The sequence below is a fragment of the Delphinapterus leucas genome, chromosome 14 (genome assembly GCF_059928025.1).
Source record: "Delphinapterus leucas isolate spDelLeu-1000000601 "Yukka" chromosome 14, BTC_Dleu_Yukka2, whole genome shotgun sequence".
In the NCBI taxonomy this organism is placed as follows: Eukaryota; Metazoa; Chordata; class Mammalia; order Artiodactyla; family Monodontidae; genus Delphinapterus; species Delphinapterus leucas.
Window position 1 is genome coordinate 16183430 of NC_143142.1, and position 23826 is coordinate 16207255.

At 48.6% G+C, this 23826-nt stretch overlaps 1 long non-coding RNA gene across 1 annotated transcript; it reads left to right on the top strand.

Annotated features, from left to right (window-relative positions):
• The first annotated feature begins 905 nt into the window (after nt 1–905).
• On the top strand, nt 906–23175 carry LOC111162643 (uncharacterized). Its single transcript, XR_016387506.1, has 3 exons — nt 906–6161; nt 6256–6332; nt 19885–23175. It is a non-coding gene; the product is annotated as an uncharacterized LOC111162643 (long non-coding RNA).
• The last annotated feature ends 651 nt before the right edge of the window (nt 23176–23826 follow it).

Consider the following 23826-nt stretch of genomic DNA (forward strand, 5'->3'; position numbering starts at 1 on the left):
TGCTTTTAAATCCCTTGGTCAGGAATTGAGACCTGAACTGTTAAGGTCCTGTGACTGAGGGAAGCATTGCAGGGGGAGGAACAGCAAGGGCAAGGCCTTGAGATGGGACATCTGACTTGTGTTGCAGAAAGGGAAAAACTGGAGGCCACTGAACAAGGGGGAGAGGGTTGGGATGTGAGGTGAGAGAGGTGGGCAGGGCCAGAGGTGGAAGGATTTTAGAGGCAGTGGTGAGGGATTTGGAAGGGAAGGATAGATCTCGGAGAGACAGCAGTGAGTGGTCCTGAGCAGAGATTTTTAGTTCCCTGCCCAGGAATTGAACCTGGGTAACCTAGATGAAAAACAGAAATCCTAGCCACTAGACCACCAGGGGCTAGAGGCTAGACGCAAAGTGGCCCTGGCTCCTTCCCCCATTTGAAAGCAAGAATGGTTCAAAGAGGCAAAAACTGTAAAATCAGGTACAAAATTTATTAGTAGAGACACAGCACAACTGTATGGGAGAACACACAGAGAAGCAGTTTATTTATGTAAGTCAGAAGTTAGGCAGAAATACATACCCAGAGAGAAAGGGTATGGGCATCCTCTCTAATGAGGAGGAGTGCAATAAAGAGGTGATTTAAATCTCTCATACAGGACAGTTCTTCCAGGTCTTTGTTTACATTTGGCCAATTATATATTTTTTTTTTTTTTTTTTTTTTTTTTTTTTTTTCTGTGGTACGCGGGCCTCTCACTGTTGTGGCCTCTCCCGTTGCGGAGCACAGGCTCCGGACGCGCAGGCTCAGCGGCCGTGGCTCACGGGCCCAGCCGCTCCGCGGCACGTGGGATCCTCCCGGACCAGGGCACGAACCCGTGTCCCCTGCACTGGCAGGTGGACTCTCAACCACTGCGCCACCAGGGAAGCCCCAATTATGTATTTTTTAATTAATTTATTTTTGTTTGGGTTGGGTCTTCGTTGCTGCGCATGGGCTTTCTCTAGTTGCGGCGAGCGGGGGCTACTCTTCATTGTGGTGCGCGGGCTTCTCATTGCGGTGGCTTCTCTTGTTGTGGAGCATGCGCTCTAGGCGCACGGGCTTCAGTAGTTGTGGCATGCAGGCTCAGTAGTTGTGGCTCACGGGCTTAGTTGCTCCGAGGCATGTGGGATCTTCCCAGACTAGGGCTCGAACCTGTGTCCCCTGCATTGTAAGGCAGATTCTTAACCACTGTGCCACCAGGGAAGTCCCTTGGCCAATTATCTTGTTTCTTTTTTCACACCTGACCAGTCCTAGGACATCCTCAACATGCGTGCACATCTTTTTGCTAAAATGGAACCCACCTCAGAGGCCTGTGGGGGTATGTCCACACTTATTATGGGGTGGCACCCCCTCCCTTTTTGAACCCTAAAGAGCCTTTCTGCAGATGTGCAGACAGGGAAGTTTTCCTTGACCTCAGGAGTGGTCATCTTATCTCTTTACTTCAGCAGAGCTCAGCTTCTGCCACTAGCTTTGTCCTTAGAGTGGACAAACACCACTTGACAAACACCAGCTGTCTGGCCCAGGGGCCCATCTATCTCCTACCTCAGGATGACTTGCTTGATTTGCATCTTAAACTAGCTGGTTTCTCCTTCTTTGGAAAATGGACTATAGGAGGGCAAGACTGGAAGTAAGGATCTTGCAAACTTTTATTCCATAGACATCCCAGAGCTGGGCACTGGGGACACAGGGAGGAATGAGAGGACATAGGATAGGAAGACAGATGGACACCAGGTCAAATGTGTGCATTTCAACTAGGTAAGTATCAGCAAAAGTCCAGGAAGGAGTGAAGAGACCTGGCAGGAGGAGCTGAGCTGGTCAGAGATAAGTGTTTTGACAGCAGAGAAGCAGAGGAAAGGGGCACATCTAGGTGGCATGTGTCTGGGGAGCTGTTTAAGACTCCAGCCATTGGAGCTGAGGCCAAAGAGGTTGAACAAGGCCCAAGTATGAAGTACCAGGCAAAGATGTTGATCCAGCATCTGAAGGAGACCAGCAGAGAGAGAGAGTTTTGCTTTGAAGAGCTAATATGATGTCAAAAGGATATCGTAATAGTTAACAAAGCTGCTAAAATAGATTTGCCACAAAATTCTGATGGCTAAACACAATAAAGTCCCTGCCCACATGAGTCTCACACAGTAGTTCCCCTCCAGGTGACTCTGAGGTCAAAACCTGATTCCCGAAGTCGCCCTAGGTCTCAGCACCATTCCAGACAACCGAAAGAGAAAAACTCATTAAGGATGGCACAAGGGAGGTTTTTCTGGGCTGAGCCTGTTTCATTGGCTAGAATTCAGTCATGTGGCCATTCCTCCATGTAAAGGAGTCTAGAAAACAGGCTATGTTCCCAGGAAGAAGGGGAAATAAGTTTGGAGATCAGCTGCAGAGATAAACTGCAAAGTGAGTCTCCCTCTCTTCTCTGAATGCAGCACCCAGACCCCACTTCCTGTTCCCCTTCCCCAAGACATCTTGCTTTTTTCACTTAGTAATGTGTGTGGGAGATCTTCTGTACCTGCACCCAAGGAAAGTGCTCTTGAATGGCCATTTAGGTTGTTTCTGATCTTTTGTCATTATAAACAATGCTGCAATGCATATCCTTGTCTTGCTTGAGAAATTCATAGAAATGGAACTACTAAGCTGAAGGATATTTACAATTTAAGTATAGCTATTACTATATTATTCTCCATACAGGTTTGATCAATTTATGCCCCACCCCCTGTCATGTCTGAGTTTCCTCACACCCTCACAAATACAGCTTATCAGATTATTTTTTTTTAGCTTTGCTAATCCGGTAGATGAAAAATAGCATTAATTTGAATTTCTCTTCTTAGAAATGAGCTTGAGTGTCTTTGCCTGTGTAAAGTCACATATTCTTCATGTGCTACAAACTAACTGTTCATGTCCCTTGCTCATTTTTCTATTGGATTGGTTGTTGGTTTCTTTAAAATTGATTTGTAGGGACTTCACTTATATCAAAGCAATTAACCTTTATTCTGTCATATGTAGTGCAAATACTTTCTGTCAGTCCTCATTTATCTCTTTACTCAGTCTATAACTTGTTTTTATTTTCGCTTTAGAGATTTTTTTGTTTGTTTTTGGTGGGGTTTTTTGGCCAATGCTTTCTTTTGTGCCTTCTGGCTTTTGTAGTATGTCTAGAAAGCCTTTTCCACTCTGAGATTATTTGTTTTTAATTTCTCCTATATTTTTTCAAGTACTTTTTTTTTCAACTTTGTTGAGATCTAATTGACATAAAACATTGTGTAAGTTTAAGGTATACAACATGTTGATTTGATATATTAACTAGCACCCCCATCACATCACCTAAATATCATTTCTTTTTTGTGGTGAGAACATTTAAGATCTACTCCCTTAGCAACTTTCGAGTATATAATATTGTTAACTATATTACCAATATAGTTAACTGTAATACCATGCTGTATATTAGATCTCCAGAATTTATTCATCTTATAACTGGAAGTTTGTACCCTTTGACCAATATCTACTCATTTCTCCGATCCCCAGCCCCTCACAACCACCATAACCATTCTACTCTGTTTCTATGGGTTTACCTTTTGCAGATTCCAATACAAATACAGTCATACAGTGTTTGTCATTCTGTCTCTGACTTATCTCACTTAGCATAAAGCCCTCGTGGTTCATCCATGTTGTTGAAATGGCAGGATTTTTTTCTCATGGTTGAATAATATTCCATCTTCTTTATCCATTCATCTGTTGATGGTTGTTTCTGTATCTCACCTATTGTGAATAGTGCTGCAATGAACATGAGAGTTCAGATATCTCTTTGGGATGGTTATTTTAGTTTCTTTGGACTCAGAAGTAGGATGGAGAGATCAAAAGGCAGTCCTCCATACTGTTTTCCATAGTAGCTGTACCAATTTACATTCCCACCAGTAGTATGTAAGGGTTCCCTTTTCTCCCCATCCTCACCAGCACTTGCTATGGTTGACTTTTTGTTGATGGCCATTCTAACAGGTGTGAGGTGATATCTCATTGTGGTTTTGACTTGCATTTCTCTGATGATTAGTGAGGCAAGTCTCTTTTCATGGAACTGTTGGCCATTTGTATGTCTTCTTTGGAAAGATGTTTATTGGTTCCTCTGCCCATTTTTTAGTCAGGTTATTTGTTTTTCTGCTATTGGGTTGTATGAGTTTTTTAATATTTTGTATATTAACCCCTTATCAGATATATGATTTGCAAATATTTTTCTCCTTCTGAAGGTTGCCTTTTCATTTTGTTGTTACTTTTGCTCTGCAAAAGCTTTTTAGTTTGATGTAGTCCCATTTATTAATTTTTGCTTTTGTTGCTTGTGCTTTTGGTGTCATATCCAAAATATTATTGCCAAGACTGATGTCAAGGAGATTTTTTCATGTTTTTTTTTCCAGGAGTTTTATGCTTAAGTCTTTATTCCAGTTAATTCGAGTTAATTCTTGTGAGTGATGTAAGATAGGGGTCCAGATTCATACTTCTGCTTTCCCAACACCACTTATTGAGTATTTCTTTATTTTCTAGTACTTTTATTGTTCATATTTTATGCTCTAAAATTTGATTCTTTTATTAATTTTGGTACAAGGAAAGATTTAGAGATCCAGTTCTTTTTCTTTTTTTTTTTTGATGTTACTTGGAGTTCCTAACACCATTTATTCAATAATTAATCTTTTCCCCACCCATATGAAAAGCCATCTTTTTGTACTAAATGCCCTTGAGTAGTTGAGTATTTCTGAACTATATTCTGTTTCATGGATCTGCCTATTCACGTGCCAGTATGATGCTGTTGTGGCCACTATAGCTTTCTTGTAAGTCTTAATCTCTTGTACTAACATTTCTCTTGACCAAGATTTTTAAGCCTGGAAGTGATGAGTTTGCAAATATGCTTTTGAGGGATCCCTCTTGAGACAGCATGGAAAATCAATTGTAAAGAAGAGACAGCCTGGAAGCAGAGAGCTGACTTGGGAAATGATGAGGGCCTGGTTAGAAGCAACAGGGATGGTTAGGAAGGAGGGCACGGAGGTAGAATTGGCAGGTCACTTGGTAGAGATGAGGGTGAGGGAGGAGTGGAAGATGGTGCTGAGATTTCTACCTTCTGCTGTTCACTAAGAAGTGGAAGCCAGGAAAAACAGTAAATTTGGTTGTGGGGACAGGAAGGAGAAATGCATTAACATATAGACATTCATTTATGCTGAGATGGCGTGCGGCGACATGCTTGGATCCCCCCTGGTGTGCATGGTTGTGTGTATCATTTTAGCACACGTTGGTTCACAGGTTCATTTATTCTGGTTTGTTCGTCTGTGGTGCTCACCATACCCCACCAGCAGCTTTCTCACCCCTGGTCCCCTAGTTTTGGGGACCCATCTTCCCCATGCCCATCCTACCCTCTCTGCTTAAGGAAATCTTACCTATCAAGATTCAACTCAAATCCCGTCTTCTGGGGAAGACTTCTGTAACCACACTAGCCTCCTTTAGCTGCTTTCACACAATTTTCAGTTCAAGGTCAACCAAACACTGCAGCCGAAGATTAACTGCATGTACTGAAACCCTAATATATTTGTGGTTCCATTTGGCTCAGTCTGACCAAAGCATTAAATACAATTCAACTCTCAACCTAGATTTCTCCCTGACAATCTGTGTTGGCTCTATTCTTTCTTCCATCTTTCTTTCAATCTGTTTTCGTGCTCTTCTGTAAGTCTTTATTCTGATTTTTTTTTAAGATTTTTTTTGACTGTGGACCATTTTTAAAGTCTTTATTGAATTTGTTACAATATTGCTTCGAGGTTTTTTGGCCTTGAGGCATGTGGGATCTTAGCTCCCTGAGGAGGAATCGAACCTGCACCCCCTGCATTGGAAGGTGAAGTCTTAACCACTGGACTGCCAGGGAAGTCCCTATTCTGATTGTTTTAATCTCTTTTTTCTCTGGGTCCAACTTTCTTATTCTCCATTGCCCCTTGTCTATGGAACTCACTGCCAGGAAAGGAACTGACAAAAGCAAATTATCCTTAAAGGGAAGAAGAATGAAGCAGGGGGAGGAACTAAGCAAGCAAAATGTAACTTCTTTTCAGGTACCGCAGAGGGGAGAGATGCGGAACACTTTGACGTGAATAAATGTTGTCCTCCCACAGTACTGAGATCATTGGGAGAAGCACCGAGGTGGGTAAGAAATAGTCATTCACTTCCTCTAAGAAAATATACAAAGTCTTAACTTTGAAGTACTCCAAAACATTTCATTGTTATGGCCCAACAGTGTGTTTTCAGGTTGAAAAAGATCTACTTCCACCTGCTCTCCAAAAACGGCAGTAACTGAGGTGTCCATCTAAAATGGTGAGATTTTAGCTCTTTGCTTATATAGTCCCAGCGCTGGGACACTGACACTATCAAATGGAAGGTGTGTTTTGTTTTTTGCAAAAAATGGTGGGGGTTAATTCAAAGCAACATTTAAACAGGAAGACATTCTCTCTCAGAGGCAAGAGGAAAAAATGTGATCCAGCCTGTGTACAGGCTGCCCTCCTTACTTGCCTGTGCGCGCACACACACACGCAGGCAACTCACCCTGCCCCACCTGCAGCCCAGCCCTTGGAGGAGACACACCCACCACACGGACTGCCCCCTAAGGCAGTGAGGAGGTACCCCCGAGATTCCCCGGCTCTGGAAACATACTCACACACTTTCTTCATGGCAGGACATGCCCTCCTTGGTTGGGTGGGGCTTTTTCCTCTTCCTCCTTTTCCGGGTGAGGCAGCCAGCACCTCTCAGGAAGCCCCTCAGAGATGGTAAAAATCCATGCCTCCAAGTGGAAAGAGCTCTACAGTCTCGTAGTTTAGGTTTGAATTCACTGACTAGCTGTGTGATCTTAGGCAAGTCATGTAAACTCTTTGAACCTCAGTCTCCTCACCTCCTAAATGGGCAGAAAAATGTATCTGCCAGTTGTTTTAAGGGTTCAAAATAATACATGTGCAGTTCTTGGCACCTGGTAGGTACTAAATACCTAGGAGCTATTACTCCATCCAGGGGATGAAGTGAGGGGAGTCTAGCCATTCTCTTTGCCCAGCTTCTCCAGATGGGGTCCCCAAACAAGCAGCATTAATGGTGAGCGCATTAGAAGGCAGACCTGCAGAGTCACACTCGGCACTATAACCAGATCCCCGGGTTCATTCCTCTGCACATTAGCCTGTGAGAGGCTGCAGCCTCAGCTGGTCCAGCTGTGCCAGGCCCTGGTGGGGCCCCTGCAGGACTGTATCTCAGCTGAAGCACAGCCTCCTCTTTAGCCCCCTCTGGACTCCAGCCACGTGAAACACTGGCATGTACTGCAGGCTTCATATGTAATCTTTGTGGCTCAGCTCATTTAATCTTCAAACAATCCTGGGAGGGAATGCTGTTCACCCCATTTTCCAAATGAGAAAAATAGCCCTACTAGATGAAAAATCACTTCCCTCTTGTCACCCAGCCTGTCTGTTACAGAGGCAGGATTGAAACCCAGGGAAGTTGGAATCCAGAAGCACAGCTGACAAAGAGCCTCTCCTTGACAGGACTCTTGCTAGGCTTCTCTAAGCTCTCTTCTTCTCCTTCTTCTCCTTCTTCTCCTTCTTCTCCTTCTCCTCCTTCTCCTCCTTCTCCTCCTTCTCCTCCTTCTCCTCCTTCTCCTCCTCCTCCTCCTCCTCCTCCTCCTCCTCCTCCTCCTCCTCCCCCTCCCCTCCCCCTCCCCCTCCCTCTTCTTCTTCCACCGCGTAGCTTGCGGGATCTTAGTTCCCTGATCAGGGATTGAACCCAGGCCTCCGCAGTGGAAGCACCGAGTCCTAACTAATGGACAGCCAGGGAAGTTCCTAAACTCTCTTCCTGACTGAGCCTCAACTTCAGCCTATAAAAACTGCAGCACAAATGATTTAGTCCACCCCCACTACATCTGAAGACCTGAACAAACACTAACACAGTTTCTAATAGCTCAAGGCCACACCGGAGCCTGGCAAATGTGCCTGCCTGAGAAAACTCAAAGCTGCCAGAAGTTACTATTTATTCCATCCAACGCCTCAAGATAGGGCCCTATCTCCCAGTCTGTTTGAGAGGCTAGGAGCCAAACTTCCTTAAGTGCCAGTTAGCAAACCCAGGTAAGTTTCATGTGGACCAGAGCCCTCCACCTTCCCACTTTTTATAGATTTAGCAGGCAATTCCATGTGTAAACCCCGCCATTGCCCCTCCCTGCTCTGTCATTCTCCCTTTTTATTTTTTTTTATTTTTTTGCGGTATGTGGGCCTCTCACTGCCGTGGCCTCTCCCATTGTGGAGCACAGGCTCTGGACCTGCAGGCTCAGCGGCCATGGTCCACGCCGCTCCGCGGCATGTGGGATCCTCCCGGACCGGTGCCCGAACCCGCGTCCATCGGCAGGCGGACTCTCAACCACTGCGCCACCAGGGAAGCCCTCATTCTCCCTTTAAAATGCCTTCTGTACAAATGGAAGTTGAGGTCAGTTTATGCCAGGCCCACTTTCCTACTAGAAAATAGCATATATGAAATAGCATATTACTGATTAATATCTGTTCGTAATACTTTAGTGTCTGTCTTTGTTTATCTGTGACAGCTCCTTACCACTAGGTTATCTATCTAATGCTAATAAGATATAGAATTCCCTGAAATCATTTATCTATTCAGCCATCTTGATTAAAAGAACTCTGTTCCCAGAGTACTTGTCCAATAGGTGATCACAGGTTTGGACCCCAGGTTGCTGGAGCCTGGGACTCCTCCATCTTTCTGCTCTGACGCTCACACACATTGGCGAGGTCAATAGAGGGGAGAGGGCTGTAGCCACAAGGCACCGTGGAGGGCAGTATAAATACCAATCCAGATGTCCCAGAGGGGCTCAACCAATGCTTCAGCCCTGGGCTCGCGCTGGGTTTCCTTGTGACTGCAGAGAGGTGAGCTGCAGCACAGCCCTGGCATCCCCAAGGCATCCCTGGGGAACTCTGAAGTCCCGGGTGGTGACAGACAGGAGCCATCTCTTAGACAACCACTGGGGACTCTAGGATGGGAATGTTGGTGGAGAACGCTGGAGCCTGTTCTTTCAACATCACTCCCAGTGACGTCCTGAAGGGGTCGCATCCAGGCGAGTTGCCTGAAATCTGGTCTCTTACAGCCTCTCTAGGATTATTCTGGAATTATCTGACAGCATCTGAAATCAGGGCTTGGAGGAGCACAGGCAGCTGTGGATGCCAAGACCACAAGTCGCTGCAGGGAGCATGAGGTGGGGGAGAATAGGAAGGGAAGGATGGAAGCCTCTCCAGAGCTGGCATCCTGGATGGAACCCTGAGGCCCGGGGACTGTCACGGGACCGCTGGGGAGGGCTCAGCCCTACAGGAATCTAGCCCCTGATGCCAAGAGACGAGCAGAGGAATGTGTGTTCAATTGTTTGCGGATAGAAAATTGCTGTGAGAAAGAAAAAAAAATCATTAATATGTTATGATCACATTTTGTTCCCTTTCCCAAGGCAGGCTAATAGGAAGGCAGGCCCAGCCACGTAGGGCTGGTGGCAAGATGTTGAGTGTGCCACAGATAAAACTGGTCAGGCACGCTTATCACCACACCAAGCCTGTCCATGCTCAGCGTGCACCCACACCACACGCTGACCCCACTCCAGAGGAGCACAGTGCTGGCGCATCACCACACTAGTTATAGCATTGGCCCACCAGAAATGCCAACTGTCTGCTGAAGGTGGGGAAAAAGCCAGATGAGGACCAGGTTAGATTTCCTTTATCCTTTAGATTCTTGGCTCGTATCTTGTTAAGGCTCTGCCCCCATTCCCCTGGCTTTCCTTCTCTTTTCTTTCTTTTTTATCTTATTTTATTTATTTGTTTGTCTGTTTATTTATTCATTTATTTATTTGGCTGCCCCATGCAGCATGCGGGATCTTAGTTCCCCGACCAGGGATCAAACCCGTACCTCCTGCAGTGGAAGCATGGAGTCTTAACCACTGGATCGCCGGGGAAGTCCCTCTTTCTTTTTTAATTTTAATTTTAATTTTGTGGGTGGTTCTTTTGGAGCCTTCTGCAGCATTAGGGAACCAGCTCTAATCCTCCTTTATTCCTTCTTCATCTTGGTGAACTTTGGAAAGCAGAAGGATCTTTTAAAAACTCAAATCAAAGCAAGTCACACCGCTATCTAAACTCACATTTGTCACATTTAGAATCAACACCAAACTCCTGACCAAGGCCCCTGAGGCCTCACGAGACCTGACACCTCCCACTCTCTGTGCTCCTCACCCAGACACACTGGGCTGCCCCCCAGGGCCTCTGCATCTGCTGCTCCTTCTTCTGAAGCACGCTTGCCTGTTCATGTCATGCACGTCTGGCTCAAATGCCTCTTCTGGAATGAGTCCCCCCTCCTGAGCCCGCAGCTCCTCACCCCCAGCAGTGCCTATCACATCACCCACCACAGCACTCACCACAGCACCCTCATCACCCACCACGGCACCCTCATCACCCACCACATACCCATATCACCCACCACGGCACCCACATCACCCACCACGGCACCCACATCACCCACCACATACCCACATCACCCACCATGGCACCCTCATCACCCACCACGGCACCCTCATCACCCACCACATACCCACATCACCCACCACATACCCACATCACCCACCACATACCCACATCACCCACCACGGCACCCTCATCACCCACCACGGCACCCACATCACCCACCACGGCACCCTCATCACCCACCACGGCACCCTCATCACCCACCACGGCACCCACATCACCCACCACAGCACCCTCATCACCCACCACGGCACCCTCATCACCCACCACATACCCACATCACCCACCACGGCGCCCACATCACCCACCACGGCACCCACATCACCCACCACGGCACCCTCATCACCCACCACATACCCACATCACCCACCACAGCACCCACATCACCCACCACAGCGCCCTCATCACCCACCACATACCCACATCACCCACCACATACCCACATCACCCACCACGGCACCCACATCACCCACCACGGCACCCTCATCACCCACCATGGCACCCACATCACCCACCGCGGCACCCTCATCACCCACCACGGCACCCACATCACCCACCACGGCACCCTCATCACCCACCACGGCACCCACATCACCCACCACGGCACCCTCATCACCCACCACGGCACCCTCATCACCCACCACGGCACCCACATCACCCACCACGGCACCCTCATCACCCACCATGGCACCCTCATCACCCACCACATACCCACATCACCCACCACGGCACCCTCATCACCCACCACATACCCACATCACCCACCACGGCACCCTCATCACCCACCACGGCACCCACATCACCCACCACATACCCACATCACCCACCACGGCACCCTCATCACCCACCACGGCACCCACATCACCCACCACGGCACCCTCATCACCCACCACGGCACCCACATCACCCACCACGGCACCCTCATCATCCACCACGGCACCCACATCACCCACCACGGCACCCTCATCACCCACCACGGCACCCACATCACCCACCACGGCACCCTCATCATCCACCACGGCACCCACATCACCCACCACGGCACCCACATCACCCACCACGGCACCCTCATCACCCACCACGGCACCCACATCACCCACCACGGCACCCTCATCACCCACCATGGCACCCTCATCACCCACCACATACCCACATCACCCACCACGGCACCCTCATCACCCACCACATACCCACATCACCCACCACGGCACCCTCATCACCCACCACGGCACCCACATCACCCACCACATACCCACATCACCCACCACGGCACCCTCATCACCCACCACGGCACCCTCATCACCCACCATGGCACCCTCATCACCCACCACATACCCACATCACCCACCACGGCACCCACATCACCCACCACGGCACCCTCATCACCCACCACGGCACCCACATCACCCACCACAGCACCCACATCACCCACCACGGTCTCGGACTCTCACCACCATCCCCTACTTGAGATATGGGCCCTTTGATAATGGCAGCTTGACCTGTTTGTTTTCCTGCTCATTCCCCAAGGCCTAGACCAGTACCAGGCCCAGAGGTGGGGTGCAACTGACAGCAATGAGTGGAATTATTTCACAGAATGGGAGACCCTGGTTGAGGGGCTGCTGGAGGCCACATCTCTGTGACTCACATCCTTCAGGCACTGTTCACTGTCCCACCCTTGGGCCTCCCCACTCTGCAGCACGGTATCTGAGGGACACATGGAGTCGCCCCACAGCACTGCTTCTATTTTCATCCCTGCAGCTGTACTACTTAACAAGCAAAGTTAACCTCAGAGGCCATGAGAGAAATTCTAGGGCCACGTGATACACTGGGCCACCGGCCAAAGCACTTCCTTTTTCAAAGCATCTTCCTCCTTCCTAAGGCTTGAAACAGGAGGTTAGGCTTCTAGAACCCTGCCAGAGTTTGCAAAAGGTTGTTTGCCAGTGTGGCTGGTGTTGTGACAGCAATTCGTTTGGGGGTTTGAATTTAACTTTACCTTTTGTGAGCAACAAGCAGTAGGACCTGTCTCCCCAGACCACTGGGGCAAGAATGTCTGGGAAGCCCTTTCACAACACCCCCATGACTCCCCGGTACCCTGAAGGCCCATTGTCCTGGCTGCAGCAGGTGGGCGCTCTCTCCAGTAAAGCAGTTCCCTCAAAGAGGTCAAGTCTGCAATGCCGCAGACAAGGGGATGAGGGTCCCTGCCCATCTGGTCTGACCTGAAATGGGCAGCTGTTTGCTACATCATCCCAGATCATGAGATTAGCAGTCCAGGTCCTAACAGCCAGTGGCTTATCTCTGCCTGCCACCTGGGTTCATGGGACACCCATTCCTTGAAGAGCTCGGACCTCAGGTGAGCAAGCATGCCCACCTTTCTCCGAGGGAAGAATACTGCTCTCTGAATTGTAATGACATATTGCCCACCACCTCCCCTCCCCCCAGAACATTCTAACTATAGAGCAGATGGAGGAGTGGCCCTCACACACCAGAAAGCCGTGGTCCTTTGCTGACCTTTACATGAGCAGCAGTGAGGCAGCCGATTCGGGACCTACCAGGGGTCACCACGTCTGTGCCCCCCATGCATACAAGTGGGCCGACGCACTGGGCAGAATCCCAAGTAAACTCAGATACTAGGAGGCAACTGATGTACTGAGACAGGGGCTGAAGTGTGAGCCTTTATTCTCCATTCTTTTTGTATGACATTGAACATTCGTGACATCTCTGAGGTATATTTTCTTGTTCTTTTGTGTTCCCAGAGTTCCTTTGCAAAATAGATGTCAGTGTTCTGTGTTTTGTACATTCAAAGGAAGAATATCAGATGGCTGTGGCTTCATGATTGGGGTTTCATTCCTTTTTCCCAGGAGCACTCCCGCCCTGGGTCTGTAGGCTGCAGCCATCAGCTGGGAGCGGGGTGCGGAGGCGCGGAGCAGGAGGCCCCATATTGGGAGCGAGCACGAGCACCCCACCCCAGCAGGACTCCTAACGTTCGTGCAGAGTCCCACAGCCTTTACGCGCCACAGCCAGAGAGAAGGGGGCCTGGCTGCCCAACCGGGCGCCTGGACTGAAGACCAGCTCTCCACCCTCTGTCCTGAAACCCACTCAGCTCTTGGCTAATCCCCTCCCTCCTTGCCTGAAACAGGCAACTCCAGGCTTCTCACGGAAGTGTCTTCTGTGGGGACCCACCAAGGCTGAGTTCACAGTAAGGGTCCCAGGACAGACCTGCCAGGCAGGGTGCAAGAATCACAGATATCAGGACTTTCAAAGCACATCATTTAAAGTTTTAGGCCCTGCAGGCCCTGCAGGGACGATTGGGCTCCTGCCGTCCTGTGGGTCTAAATGCAGCGCTTCAGCTCCATCTTGGCCACTGCTGCCCTGTGTACCTCATCAGGGCAAAGTGCAGGGCTCAGGCCCAGGCGAAGAACTGAGCCAGTGGGTAGTTGTTGCTCAGCCCTGCTGCTCTGAAGGCCTGGAAGACACAGGGCAGGAAGGGGGAAGCCCTGAGTGAGCCCTCATCCCTGAGCACCCCAGGAACAAGTGCCTGCTCCTAAGATCTCAGAACAGCTCATAACAGCCACGTTCCCAGGCATGTCCCTTGACACCTGTGTGATAACGATGTTCTGGAAGACTTCAGGTGGGCCCGCACTTGCCATCCCAGGGATGCCAGACTCCCAGGTCTGCTCTGCTAGGTGACTTCTGCCATCGGGAAATCCCTCTGTTGGGGCCAGGGATTGAGATTTGGGAAGGAGGCAACCCTGCATGGTTAGGAGGCTGGGCCTGCTCAAAGAAGGACCTAGGTTCCCCAAATCTGAGTTCAGCTCCTTGCAAGCTGAGTGACCTTGGACAAGTCACTTCACTTTTCTGAGCTTCTGTTTCCACATATTCAAAATAGAGGAGGGAATAGGACCCCTCATAGCATTGTTCTGAGGAGGAAAAGGAAAGTCACGTGTGGTGAGTGTGCGCAAAGGGCAGCTGAAGGAGAGGGAGTTTTGCATCTGTTGTAAATGATTCAACGGAACCACCAATCCGCTGTCTGTGCTCACCAGAATAGAATGATCAATCACTCAGCAGGCCATGGATGGGGCCACCATTTAAATCATGGCAATATCCAAACCCGCAGCCTGCAAGGAAGCGGGAGTGTGGTTAGGAGGGCAGACCCGAGGGCCGAACGCTTGGAAGAATGATCGGTTTCACAGGGAAGAGTAGAAACTACAGCGCAGAACAGAACCTGAGGTCCCGCTGGACCGCAAGCTCCAGGAGTCAGCCCTGCCTCGTGTACAGTGTGTATCCAGCACCAAGGAGGGTGGAGGGGGAGGCGGTGGTGACTAGGAGGATGACTCAGGATGTTGTGTAGTGTGAGTGGGTGTGTAGTCTGGCTTGTGCTTTGTTCAGGGTCATGGCCGCTCTGTTTCCAACTGGACGTTGGACCAGGGCCAGACAGGACTCTGGGGAATTGAGCTGCAAGGATCTACCCTGAGTGTGGGCATTTGAGTGAAGTCCCTTATAGCCCTCAATGCTGGCACTAGAGAACCAAGAAACTGGGAACTTGAGTCTGGGTCACCCCCACCCGTACCGAGGCTCTCGGCTAAAGGGTGGAGGCCCCGTGGAGAGCTGGAGGAGGCAGGGGTCAGCGTGGCATCGTGCTTGGAGATAGAGGCCCTCAGAAGAGCCATTTAAGGAATAAAGTCACACCTGAAAGTAAAGCTTCTCTTTTGGCTAATTCCCTTGTTTACTCTTAGCTTGCCTGATGCCTGGAAGTCCAGGCGGGGCTGTAGCTGAGGCTGGGGGCCGTGTGGCCCTGTCAGGCCCGCTGTCTTGGACCCTGAAATTCATCGGGTCAATAAAACAGAAAGTTCAGTCTTTTTTTTTTGCAGTACGCAGGCCTCTCACTGTTGTGGCCTCTCCCGTTGCGGAGCGCAGGCTCCAGACGTGCAGGCTTAGCGGCCATGGCTCACCAGCCCAGCCGCTCCGCGGCATGTGGGATCTTCCTGGACCGGGGCACGAACCCGTGTCCCCTGCATCGACAGGCGGACTCTCAACCACTGTGCCACCAGGGAAGCCCAGTTCCGTCCTTTTTTATTGTACCTTTTCCATTTTTGAAAAGCTGCCTGAGCAGCCCCAAGGAGAGTTTGTCAAAGTTATTTATGTCAAGGAGCCAAGCGCTTTCTCTGTGGTTTGCTGAATGGGGAGGGAAGAGTCCGAGTCTACAGATTCAGTCCCTCACTGTGACCTCAGGACCTGTCCTCTGTGAGGCCCCTCGGCCTGCTACCTCCTTCCCGCCACGTCCAGGAGGTGGGCAGCTTTCAGCACCAGCAGCCGGGCCTGCTCGATCTCCACGCGGGACTGGGCGGTGTCGGCCAAGACCGTGCCCTCCTCTACCAGGGGCTTCCCAAAGGCCACTCGGGACTTCGCCTGCGGACACAGGAGACAGGATGGGAGGCTCGGGGCTGTGCCCTGCAGAGGAGGTGGGTGGAAGCACACAGGAGAGGGCTGGAGGGGAAGAGGGACAGAAGTGGGACCATGCAGCATTTGTCACTTTGCCAGCTCTCCAGCCACTGGAAACTTCCAGGGAGAAGAGTCAAACGCAGACAAAGTTCGTGGGCACTGCGGAGCTAGTCAACGTGGTGGCTGCACAAATTACTTCCGGGAACCCCCTTACTCCAGCCATCCAACCCCTTCTGGGTAGGCTCCGCTGCTAAGCAGGGACAGTGCTTGCTCTGAGCCGCCTCTGGCCCGGGGCTACTCTGCAAACTAGGCAGTGACTGTGGGCGCCTCACACAGGCCAAGAGGGCGCCCTCGGGAGCAAAGTCTGGCTGCCAGAGCCCCCTTGTTGCCAACCGTTATTGCAACAGGGATTCTACAGTCTTTGAAAGCCACAAGTGATCAGAAAAGGTTATAAGGGATCCTTCTCCCTCCGCTTTTTTAACTAAAAATAGTTATGACACAAATAATATATCTCATGGCAGAAATAGTACACATTTGCAGACAAAAAAAGAAAATACAAACACCTGGTATCCCATCATCTAGTCACTTACACTTAATATTTGGTGGATACCCTTCTACACTGTTTGTACATGCATATACATACATCTGTACTTTTTACCAAAAATGGAGTCATACTCTATATAATGCTTTGTAGCCTGCTGTTTTTTTTTTTTTTTCATTTAAGAGCATCTCTATATATATTAAGAAATAGATTTCTAGGGACTTCCCTGACAGTCCAGTGGTTAGGACTCTACACTTCCACTGCGGGGGGCACAGGTTCCATCCCTGGTCAGGGAACTAAGATCCCTGTATGCCACGTGGCGCAGCCAAAAAAAAAAAGAAGAAGAAGAAAGAAAGAAATAGATTTCTATAGCATTGTTTTGGAATTTCATTGCATGCCCATATCACAGTTATCTAGACTAGGCTCCGATTGTTATCCTTATAGGTTGTTTCCGACATATTATAATCACGGCTGTGGTGAGCCTCCTAGTATCAAACCTAATTACTCCTTGTGACCAAGTCCTGTGAGTGGAACAGCCACGTGAATACTATGGCACCGTGTAAGACTTCTGACACGTATAGTCAAACTTCTCTGCAGGATGGGACTGGAGTACTATATACTATACCTGAGCCCTTAGAGAGGAGCATTTTCTTTTCAAAAAAAAAAAAAACACGGTCTCAACTCAGAAGGGTGTGAATCTCAGGTTTGCTCAGTAATCCAAACACACTGGACCACTTCTGTTCTTTGTACAGAGTGTCTTGTGAAATATTTGTTTGGTCTCAACGGTTTGCTTCATCTTTGTGAAATCAATACAACTGATTTGAATTGCCATTCCCAGCAAGAGCTTTCTTTTGTGTGGGCTTCCAACCTTTGAGGGGGTCACAGAAGAACGTTTTTAGTACATGTAGGGGAGGAGGGTGGTGCAGGACCATATGCTGGAACCCCAGCCTCTCCCAGGTATCTGATTTTTTTTTTTTTTTTTTTTTGCGGTACGCGGGCCTCTCACTGTTGTGGCCTCTCCCATTGCAGAGCACAGGCTCTGAACGCGCAGGCTCAGCGGCCATGGCTCACGGGCCCAGCCACTCCGCGGCATGTGGGATCCTCCCGGACCGGGGCATGAACCCATGTCCCCTGCATCGGCAGGCGGACTGTCAACCACTGTGCCACCAGGGAAGCCCACATGACTCTTTTTGAATTATGGTTTTCTCAGGGTATATGCCCAGTAGTGGGATTGCTGGGTTGTATGGTAGTTCTATTTTCAATTTTTTAAGGAACCTCCATACTGTTCTCCATAGTGGCTGTATCAATTTACATTCCCACCAACAGTGCAAGAGGGTTCCCTTTTCTCCACATCCTCTCCAGCATTTATTGTTTGTAGATTTTTTGATGATGGCCATTCTGACCGTGTGAGGTGATACCTCCTTGTAGTTTTGATTTGCATTACTCTAATGATTAATGATGTTGAGCATTCTTTAATGTGTTTGTTGGCAATCTGTATATCTTCTTTGGAGAAATGTCTATTTAGGTCTTCTGCACATTTTTGGATTGAGTTGTTTGTCTTTTTGATATGGAGCTGCATGAGCTGCTTGTAAATTTTGGAGATTACTCCTTTGTCAGTTGCTTCGTTTGCAAATATTTTCTCCCATTCTGAGGGTTGTCTTTTTGTCTTGTTTATGGTTTCCTTCGCTGTATCACAGGATACTGAATATAGTTCCCTGTGCTACACAGTAGGACCTTGTTGTTTATCCATCCTATATATAGTAGTTTGCATCTGCTAACCCCAAACTCCCAATCCATCCCTCCCCCATACCCCTCCCCCTTGACAACCACAAGTCCATTCTCTATGTCTGTGAGTCTGTTTTGTTTCATCAATAAGTTCGTTTGTGTCATATTTTAGATTCCACATATAAGTGATGTCATATAATGTTTGTCTTTCTCTTTCTGACTTCACTTAGTATGATAATCTCTAGGTCCATCCATGTTGCTGCAAATGGCATTATTTCATTCTTTTTTATGGCTGAGTAGTATTCCATTGTATATATGTACCACATCTTCTTTATCCATAGAATGGATAATTCTTTTTTTTTTAAGATTTATTTGTTATTTATTTATTTATTTTTGGCTGCATCGGGTCTTAGTTGCAGCATGCAGGATCTTTGTTGAGGTATGTGGGATCTTTCGTTGCGGCACGTGGGCGTCTCTCTAGTTGTGTCATGCGGGTTTTCTCTTCTCTAGTTGTGGCATGCAGGCTCCAGGATGTGTGGGCTCTGTAGTTGTGGCGTGCAGGTTCCAGAACATGTGGGCTCTGTAATTTGTGGCACGCAGGCTCTCTAGTTGAGGCGCATGAGCCCAGTAGTTGTGGCATGTGGGCTTAGTTGCTCCACGGCATGTGGGATTTTAGTCCCCTGACCAGGGATCGAACCCACGTCCCCTGCCTTGTAAGGTGGATTCTTACCACTGGGCCACAAGGGAAGTCCATAGAATGGATAATTCTTAATGGCAGAATCAATCCAGCTATCCCCAGGCACTGGAGCAGAAGGCAGTGAGAACTCAGCAGCCCGCTAGAAAAGGCCTACAGGCAATCAGACCTGTTCATCACCGTTTGGACTTAGCAGCCATTCTGTTTACTTAAATGTTCTTGGTTATCTTTTATTGCAAAACCATAACAAAAATGGGGAAATAGTGGCTTAGCCGAGTTTGTCCTATGCTTTGAGAATAGCGCTGGCTCCATCCCTTACTCCCCCAGCGGCAGTTCCTACCTGGCTGAATGGGAAAGCTGGATGGCAGGTAGTGAGCCAGGCAGCTGTAGGCCACGTCGGCAAGGGGGTCACCTGAGGTAGCGAGTTCCCAGTCAAGGACGGCAAGCACCTCGGCTGTTTCCAGATGGAATAGCACGTTGTCCAGCCTGAAGGAGCTACAGAAGGGATGGAGACAGCGCTAAGAAAAGTGACCGCTAGGGTGTATTCTGTGCTGGGCATCTTCTGCTGACCCCTTCAGAAGCACTCCCCACCCCTCCCATGTGCCCGGGAGCCTGCATGGGCTGCATCCACCAGCTCCCTTGCCCTCTGGCTCAGTCGGGCTCAGCCAACTGGGACACCAGCAGGTGGTGGGAAGGGGGCCTGCTTATTAGTTCCCCACCTCCCTCTCAGCAGAAGACTGAGGGATATTCCTCTCCCAAGGGCCACAGCTTTGGTCAGGTAGCCCTCTCTACATAGCGACCATGTCTGGGTTCTGGTAATTACTCCTTCCCTGAGATGATTTTAAAACAAGTCTGCAGGTTTTTGACACTCCTGCCACAAAAGGGAGAGTCTAATCCTTCACCCCTGGAAACATCTCACTTCTAACAATTACAATGCAGGTGGAAGCAGTGCTGAGTGACTCCCGAGACGAGGACAGAAAAGGTGATCAGCTCCCGCCTGGCCCTCTCCCCTCAGAACACACACCTTTGCAGCCCTGAGCCACCAGGTAAGAAGTCCAGCTACCCGGAAGCTGCCATACTGGAGATACCAGGTGGGAAAACACAGAGACACAGAGAGAGGCTCAGGGAGCTCAGCTCCCTTCTGCCCCCATGCAGGTGTGAGCAAGCCTTCAGGTGATTCCAGTCCCCTGCCTGAGACCCACCTCAGTGGCACAAACAAGCCATCCTGTCCCCATACTGCAGATTCATGAGTAAGATCATTGCTGTCGCTGTTGACAGGCACGCAGTTTTGGAGTTGTGTGTTGTGCTGTAGTTATAACTGGAGCCCGGGCTTGCACCTTTGGACATGAGGGTGGTACTAACTCCGGCTGTTGCACAGGCCAGGACCCCCATCATAGAGAATTAACTGGCCCAAATGTCAGTAGTGCCAAAGCTGAGAAACCCTGCCTTAAAGGCCACGCACAGGGAGAGCCCATGCAGTGGATAATTCTCAACTGTAAACTGGGCCAAGACCAGATGCTTAATTTCCCCTTCAAATGCCCTTCCCATTACTTTCCATATCTAGAGCCACACAATTGAATACTATGCATCCACTTTTAAAAATTAACTCTATGAGCACAAAGAAAAATGTCCAAGATACCTTGTTAGATTAAAAAAAAAAAAAGTAAGACAGCAACAGGAAGTAGAGCACAATCCCATACAAATTACAAGAGTATTGTGGATGCTTGGGAAAAAAATGAGGAAAGTATATACAGAACTTAACAGTGGTTATCTGGGGAGAATGCATGCTGTGAGAGGGGAAAGCAATGGCAGTTAAACTTTCTATATTGTTGAAAAACTAAAATTCAACCTAGTAAATTTGAAGATCTAACTGGCTGGTTTCAACAATTCAGGAATCAGGCAGCATTTTATCTAGCAACTAGAAGGGCACTCCTAGGGGTTGTACAAAATGGAACGTTTTTATAGGAAGAAGGGTGGGGCAAGGGAGCTCTTAGCAGAAGAAAATAAGGATTATTTTCAGGCCAGGATATCTTTTTGGAGGGAGGTAACAGGCAAGGATATTATCATGCAGATCTCCTCCCCATCCACTGGTGCAGGAGTGAGGGTGGGGGGAATGGAGAGGACCCACATGACAGATTACCACATTGGTGCTGACCAGAAAATTCCAAGCTGGTTAGTTAAGATTGCATTTCTGGTGAAGGTCAAAACTGCAATTAGATTAGGTATGAAATCTAGGTTTGGTACCATGGGCACTAGCACAAGTGATGCCATTTGGGGCCAGTGGTTTTTCTCTTTAACAATGTATATTATACATGTCACTATATGGAGAAATCTTTTATTTTCTTGACGTCAAAAATTATCTCCCACCCTAACCCCACCCCCTGGCACTGCCTTCCACAGAACAAGACCTAATTTTGTTTGGTAAAAACTTTTAGATATATCTTGTAGAGTGGGTCCAGCTGTGTGCTGGTAAATGCTTAAGAACTAGCTTCTGGGGTGGGGGGGGAGGTGGTGCTTTACAGTGTTCGCCAATTTCTGTGCTGTAAATGCTACAACCACAGCCCGTTTCAAGCTGCCACCGTGATTTCATTGAATGTGCAACTGAGAAGAAAAACACGCAATTAGGTCTCTCAAGCCTGAGAAAGCTAGCTCCAGTGCCCATTCCCAGCCATTCTTGACAAATAATTGGATATTGAGCTGCTTTCTTTTTCAAAAGGGTCAGAGTACAATCAGCCATCTACTGAGCTTTTCTCTTTTTGAGTGGGATAGGCAAGTTGAGAGCCAGAACTGAGTTCTTCCAGACCATTGAGGGGAATTTATGTTTTGATGGGGAACAAAGACAGAGACAGGGAAGGAGAAGGGGATGGGGGACAGGAGGCTGATTTTTTTTCTGGCTGCGCCAGGTCTTAGTTGCAACACATGGCATCTTCAATTGCGGCATGTGGGCTTCTTAGTTGTGGCATGTGGACTTAGTTGCGTCACGCGTGCAGGATCTAGTTCCCTGACCAGGGATCGAACCCAGGCCCCCTGCATTGGGAGCGCGTGTCGTGGTCCAAATGCGGGTTGGAAAAGAATTTCCAGACACAAGGCAGAATGTAAAGAAGATAGAATTTATTAGAGGGAAGGGTTGCTGCCAGAACAGTGGGCTGACTTCCTATTCCAAACATGTGCTATTAGTCAGTTTTTATAGCCAGAGAACAAAGGAATGGTCCGAGGTGAAAAATTCATTTACTGATTGGTCGAGGCACATATACCTTCCTTCTATAGAGTGGGATTGGGACAGGGCAGATGCCTTTCCTTATTTGGGACAGGTCCCATTGCCCAGGTGGGCTCAGGAATTTCGTAACCATGGAAACATGGTAGGGAGGGTGATTAAGAGTCCAGTAGGGGGTGTGACGCTGAAACCTTTTCAGGCAGGGTCGTCCTTTGTCCTTGAAGCACCACAGCTCGGAGTCTTGCTCTCTGGACCACCAGGGAAGTCCCAGGAGGCTGATATTTAGAGAGGAAATTCCAGTGGAACATAGACGTTTAAAGGGAACTGCTGTGATGTTTGCCACGTGGTATGCAGTGTCACTCTTCTTCCACACCTTCTCCAAAAAATCTTCAGTAAAACTTTATCTCTCCATCATGTATAGCAGACTGGAACTGGTCTCCTAGCATTGCATTTAAACACTGAATGCAGCCTCAGAGTGGACCAAGGGTGAGAGCTCTCGTTACCGTTGGGGGCCTTGCCACACCTGGCCACATCCGATTATTTTTAATAATAAGCATGCATTATTCGAGTTGTCAGCCAAAAAAAATCTAAGTTACCTGCACCTAAGAATGTGGAGTTGACAGTTATTTTCTTACCTGACTCAGTAGAACATGGCATAGAGACCTTTGCACTTGCAAAAGGGAATCGAGTCCTGGAATGGAATATAAACCAGTGGGGTCTGTTTAGAAGAGTGTTTTGTTATAGAAAATAATCTCCCTAAAACTTCTTGTGTTCTTCCATTGTGTTTTTATTACAAACCGTTGGCAGAACCTCAAACATGCTAATAAGCCTCCCAAACAGCTTTATAAAGAGTAGACCCCTGTTCAAACTTGCCCTGTGGTGCAAGTTCCTGAGATAGTGCTGATCCTGTGGACTAGTAACCTGGATGGAAGGCATTCAAGTCTCTGGCATGTTCCTCCAATGAGATGCAAATATGGATTCCTATTATTAGCAAGGTTCAGGGCCTGGACTAAGAAACTGACAGAGAGACAGAGAAAGAGAGGAGGGTCGGGGGGAAACACATCTTCATACCTAGCTATAGGTATACATTTCCTGGCTTTGGGTACTTGCTTTCTTTATGTCAGTGGTACCTCTCAAGTTCACCCTCTTTGTTGCTCCCGATGATGGATACTCCTGGGACTGGCACCCACCAAACCAGTCTGGGAGAGAGAGTGCCCGAGTTTGCAGCAAAGGCACAGGGACTTTTGCTGTCTGCCTCTATCAGTGCATTTTCTAGCTTCCAACCAGCCACCCAGTCTTGACCACTTCCCTTCTTTTTGCCTTCTAAAGTTTCTGCCTTTCTAGTCTCTGCATACCAGCCTAGATTGACACATAGTCTTACCTGGGTCCCCAGCTGCAGCTTCAGGGTTCCATCTAATGCTTGCCGACTGGTTCCCACCCCCTTGCTAAGTTCCCTGGCTGTGGACGACTTCCAAGACTCCAGATCCCCAGCATGGCACTGATGGCTAATGTCACGCTATTTTGTATCCTTCGTCTCTCAAAGGTTCTGTTGGCCTAGTTTGTGCATCCAGAATGGGCAGTTGGAGTCAGTACAGTACAAATAATGAGTAAAGAAGCACAAGGTTGGACAGCATGTACATATAGAATGCAATGTGAATTGTGCCCCC